The sequence below is a fragment of the Pogoniulus pusillus genome, chromosome 15 (assembly GCF_015220805.1).
Source record: "Pogoniulus pusillus isolate bPogPus1 chromosome 15, bPogPus1.pri, whole genome shotgun sequence".
NCBI lineage: Eukaryota > Metazoa > Chordata > Aves > Piciformes > Lybiidae > Pogoniulus > Pogoniulus pusillus.
Window position 1 is genome coordinate 25,633,066 of NC_087278.1, and position 6,077 is coordinate 25,639,142.

Here is a 6,077-nt window from a genome sequence, read left to right on the forward strand (position 1 = left end):
CTGTGCAGCACCAGTGCTTGTTCATCTTGGGGCCTTATTGCTCTCTACAACTACCTAAAAAGGAGGTTGTAGACAGACTGGAGCTGGTCTCTTCTCCTGAATTACTAATGATAGGACAAGAGGAAATGGCCTCAAGTTGTGTCAGGGGAGGTTTAGATTGGATGTTTGGAGGAAGATCCTTACTGATGAGGTGGTCAGGCACTGGAACAGGCTGCCCAGGGAGGTGGTGGAGTCACCATCCATGGAGGTGTTTAGGAGGAGAGTGGATGTGGTGCTTGAGGCTATGGTCTACTGCTTAAGGATGCTGGGATGAAGGTTGGACTGGATGATCCTGGTAGTCCTTTCCATCTATAGCAATTCATAGTGATTAGATGTTGTGCTGAGGGGTTTGGTTTAGTCAAAGACTTGTCAGTGTGAAACTAATGATTGGACTTGGTGATGATCTTGAAGGTCTTTTCCAATCTAAGAAATTCTGTGATTCTGTGACCAGCTCATGCGGAACCATAGAATGGTTTGGGTTGGAAGGGACCTCCAAAGGTCGTCCAGTCCAAGCCTCCTGCAGTCAGCAGAGACATCCTCCACTTGCTCAGATCCTTGTTAAGTCTCACCTTGAATATCTCCAGGGATGGCGTCTCAACTCCCTCCATGGACAACCTGTGGCAGTGTTGCAGCATCCTCATGGTGCAGAACTTGTTCCTCACATCCAATCTAAATCTGCTCTTCTCTCATTTCAAACCACTGCCCCTCATCCTCACCCTACCAGACACAGCCAAACCAGTTGCATCTGTTGGAAGTGATGTCTACATAACACGATCCAGTCCACAACAGAAACAAACCCCACCCTGAGCTAGCTGATAGTCTTTCATTTATCCATCTTTTATCCTGCTTTGCACCTGTAACAGTAAGGTTACCCTGTGGAAGACAGGTACCATGAACTTAGGACTCCTGGGGTATTGCAATGGCAAGGAAAACTCTACCAAGAAGAAAGTTATGTCAGCAGTTGGAATGCACTATTAATGAGGCTTTTTCTGATCATTTGGGCTGTGTGGGACTGTAACTGAACTAATAATTTCTTCTATTCTGATCAGACTGTTACAGCTTTACCGTGATGGTTTGGGTGTTCCCCACTCCCCCACACTTTAGCAATCACCCAGACTAGACTCAGATGGCTCTGGAAATATGAATGAAGCTTATTATTTACAGCTTAGCACAATATACAAGCAGATATTTACAGTACATACAGTTATAGACAGAAATAGACAAGGTAAAAGGTAATACAGAAACACAACAGCCCTCCCAGAAACCTGAGTCCCCAGGAGGGGCTCTCAACCACCCCTGCACCTTCCCCCTACCCCTCTCAACCTTACCCCAGTCCCAAGGAAGAATGGAGGTTTGGCCAAGAGGTTAAGAAGCAAAGTGGGCTAGCCCAAAATGGGGGGTGAGGTTAGAGAGAGATGCAGCTCAGCCAGCAGCCCGAGCAAGAGTGATTATCAAATGTTTTTGTTTCTTGTTCCTATACATCTCAGCAAGACTGTGAGCAAAGTAGACATCACCATTGTCTTCAAGAAAAGCCTGGATGAGGCACTTGGTGCCATGGTCTGGTTGACTGGATAGGGCTGGGGGATAGGTTGGACTGGATGATCTTGGAGGTCTCTTCCAACCTGGTTGATTCTATGATTCTATGATTCATTGTTTTCCTTTCACAGCCTCTAATCTAGTTCTTCTCACCAAAACATTCTAGCCTGCTTCAAACTAGCACATTTACCTAGCTGAACAGTGACTTATTGGCTGTATATCAGGTGTCAATTTCCTCTTGGACCATAAATAGGGCTGAGTGTTACAGGCTTTTTGTGAAAGCTTCCAGTGATCACAGAAGACCTGGAATGCAGCTACTGTCTTTCCGTGTTCCTGGAAAGCATCTTGCTGATGTTCCATCTCCATTTCATAAGGACTATTGAAATTGGTGGAGAGGGATGCCAGGCACTCAAACCCACACTTTCATAACACAGACACTGGGGAAGATTTTGCTAACTGTAGTGTTAATATCAGAGCTTTCCTGTCAGGAGATCAAGCATGGCAATAGATGGGCAATGTGATCAATGACACAGAGGCTAGACTGGGAAATTCAGGCTTTGGAAGTAAAGCTGAGTAAGTAAAAGCTCAAAATAAATAGGACCCTGCTGAGATAAAAGACTGAGAAAGTAAAACTCGGGGGGGGGATTGGAAGCTGTAGAGCAACATTGTGTGCAAAGCAGGGACATGGCTCTCACTAAAGCTCCCTTGCATGATGATGGTAGTGGCTTGGAGAGCCACTGGTGGTTTGACCCAGACAGCCTGGTACTTCTCTGTGGAAGTCACTAAAAGTCACCATGCCTTTGATGATTTCAGTTTTCAGAGTCAGTCCTTAACCACCCACCACTACCTGACTTACTGTAAAAACAGAAGGGAAAGGAGAAATACCCAGCCAGAGTCAGACTAAGTTTTTAGGGAAGAAATAATAAATGATTCCTGCTCATCACATCACAGAATAATGAAGAGCAGATTCTTTAAACAACAGACCTATGTATGAGATTACTTTTCAATTTAGATGCTAATGCAGGTTTAACCATGACTGATCAAGAGAATTCCTCTTGAGTGTTGGCTACAGCTTGTGGCTGGGCTGAGGCAGTGTGGTTTTGATGGCTCTACATTATTTTTATAGCCAGGTGGGGGTTGGCCTCTTCTCCCAGGCAACCAGCAACAGAACAAGAGGACACAGTCTCAAGTTGTGCCAAGGGAAGTATAGGCTGGATGTTAGGAGGAAGTTCTTCACAGAGAGAGTGATTGGCATTGGAATGGGCTGCCCAGGGAGGTGGTGGAGGCACCGTCCCTGGAGGTGTTCAAGAAAAGCCTGGATGAGGCACTCGGTGCCATGGTCTAGTTGACTGGCTAGGGCTGGGTGCTAGGTTGGAGTGGATGATCTTGGATGTCTCTTCCAACCTGGTTGAATCTATGATTCTATGATTGTACTCACAGAGTAAGTCCAAAGGCATAGCATAAAGGCTTATGTGCTCACCTGCCTTGGAGCCTTTCTTCCTTCCTTTGAAATAAAGTTCTGTGTAGCCCTCTTCATTCTCCATCTCAAGGTCTTTTAATCACTTTTTCCTGCTGAAGAGTGTTTGACTTTTAGTGTCAAACCTCATCATGGGCAGTGCTTCAGATGAGTGTGATAAACAGGAAGGGGGCAGCGAGAGGCCATTTGTGCTTCCAACTGAAACCATGCAGTCGCTGGCCTATGAAAGGGAACTCTTCCAGAGCTGCACAGACCAGAGAAGTCCTTTTCTCTCCTTTTCCATTTCCAGTCTTTTTTTTCTGAAGAACTCCAGATCCTTTTGATGCTGCATTCCCCCCAAGGCAGTATCACAGTCTTCAAGAGCAGTTTTTTAATGCACACACACTCGTGCACATGAGAGAATAGGTTTGAACTCCTCTGGCCCATTTTGCTGGCTTGGTGTGATGCATTAAGCCACAGAAAAGTTCTTTATTCACCACTTCAGATTGTTTAAAGTTGATGCAAAAAAGTTCTGGGTTTATAGTTGCTTTGTGTACCTGACATGGTGGGGAGCACAGGCAGGCAGGGGAGTTTTACTTTGAGCTTGGTTTTGGTGGCTTCAAGTGGTCAGGCAGGGGACGGGCAAGAGGGTGTCCTGGAGCTCCATAGTTGGGAATTGGTTGGGACCTTGTGAGGAAGATAAAACAAGTGAGCTGTAAATAAATAGCTTCATTTATATTCCCAGAGCCGGCTGAGACTAGTCTGGGTAATTTATAAAGTGTGGGGGGGCAGGGAACACCCGAACCACCACAGCTGGCATGTCCTTTACTTTAAGAAATCATCCAGAATCATAGAATCAGTCAGGGTTAGAAAAGACCACAAGGATCATCTAGTTCCAAACCCCCTGCCATGGGCAGGGACACCCTACTCTAGATCAGGTTGTCCAGAGCCTTATCCAGCCTGGCCTTAAACACCTCCAGCCATGGGGCCTCAACCACCTCCCTGGGCAGCCCATTCCAGGCTCTCACCACTCCCATGGTGAAGAACTTCCCCCTCAGGTCCAGTCTGAACCTCCAGCTTTGCTCTGTAAATCATAAAATCATCCAGAATGCCAAAGAGAATGTGGAACAAACCAGGCACCCAATGGTCCTCTTGTTTTGGCATTAGGCGAGGAGGAAAAGTGACAATCTGAGAAGCTGTTGCTCAGCCTATAGCATGGGGCAGAGGTGCGCAGAGGTTCGTGAGCAGCAAGCGGATGTGGCCTGGGCACTGCACACAAACACAGAAGGAAGGAAGGAAGGAAGGAAGGAAGGAAGGAAGGAAGGAAGGAAGGAAGGAAGGAAGGAAGGAAGGAAGGAAGGAAGGAAGGATGAGTGCTGGGCCCAGTCCTGTTCAATATCTTTATTGATGACCTGGACGAGAGGACTGAGTCCAGCATCAGTAAGTTTGCAGGTGACACCAAGCTAGGAGCAGGTGTGGAGCTGTTGGAAGGTAGGAGAGCCCTGCAGAGGGACCTGGACAGGCTGGATGGGTGGGCAGAGGCCAATGGGATGAGATTTAACAAGGCCAAGGGCAGGGTTCTGCACTTTGGCCACAACAACCCCAAGCAGCACTACAGGCTGGGGACTGAGTGGCTGAGAGCAGCCAGGAGGAAAGGGACCTGGGGGTACTGATAGATAGTAGCTGAAGATGAGCCAGCAGTGTGCCCAGGTGGCCAAGAGAGCCAATGGCATCCTGGCCTGGCTCAGGAGCAGTGTGGCCAGTAGGACAAGGGAGGTTATTCTTGCCCTGTACTCAACACTGGTCAGGCCACACCTTGAGTGCTGTGTCCAGTTCTGGGCCCCTCAAGTTAAGAGAGATGTTGAGGTGCTGGAAGGTGTCCAGAGAAGGGCAACAAAGCTGGTGAGGGGCCTGGAACACAAACCCTATGAGGAGAGGCTGAGGGAGCTGGGGGTGTGCAGCCTGCAGAAGAGGAGGCTCAGGGCAGACCTCATTCCTGTCTACAACTACCTGAAGGGAGGCTGTAGCCAGGTGAGGTTGGTCTCATCTCCCAGGCAACCAGCAACAGAACAAGGGGACACAGTCTCAAGTTGTGCCAGGGCAGGTCTAGGCTGGATGTTAGGAGGAAGTTGTTGGCAGAGAGAGTGATTGGCATTGGAATGGGCTGCCCAGGGAGGTGGTGGAGTCACCGTCCCTGGAGGTCTTCAAGCAAAGCCTGGATGGGGCACTTAGTGCCATGGTCTGGTTGACTGGATAGGGCTGGGTGCTAGGCTGGACTGGCTGATCTTGGAGGTCTCTTCCAACCTGGTTGATTCTATGATTCTAAGGAAGGAAGGAAGGAAGGAAGAAAGAAGGAAAGAAAGAAAGGAAGAAAGAAAGAAGGAAAGGAAGGAAGGAAGGAAGGAAGGAAGGAAGGAAGGAAGGAAGGAAGGAAGGAAGGAAGGAAGGAAGGAAGGAAAGAAAGAAAGAAAGGAAAGAAAAGAAAGAAAAGAAAGAAAAGAAAGAAAAGAAAGAAAAGAAAGAAAAGAAAGAAAAGAAAGAAAAGAAAGGAAAGAAAGGAAAGAAAGAAAAGAAAGGAAAGGAAGAAAGACACCCCAAGTAGCAGGCTAACAGCAGTACAGCAGTGGGGACTGCGCTTAGAGAGGCTGGGGGCTGGGGGCTCCTCACCGAGGGGTGACCTCGCCAATGGTTACACATATGTAGAGGGTGAGTGCCGAGAGCATGGCGTTAGGCTCTGCTCGGTGATGCCCGATGACAGAATAAGGGGCAATGGGTGGAAGCTGAGGCATAGAAGTTTCATGTGGACATGAGGAGGATTTGTTTTCACCGTGAGGGTGACAGCACTGGAACAGCTGCCCAGGGTGAGCGTGAAGTCCCCTCTCCGGGGATGTTCAAAACCCGCCCGGACGCGTTGCTGTGTGATCTGGTATAGGAGATTCTGCTCTGCAGGAGGACTGGACCGGAGGATTTTTCCAGGTCCGTCCCAGCCCCTGACATTCCGTGAGAAGAGGAACGCCAAGGACGCACCGGCCCCCCCGCACGCCAC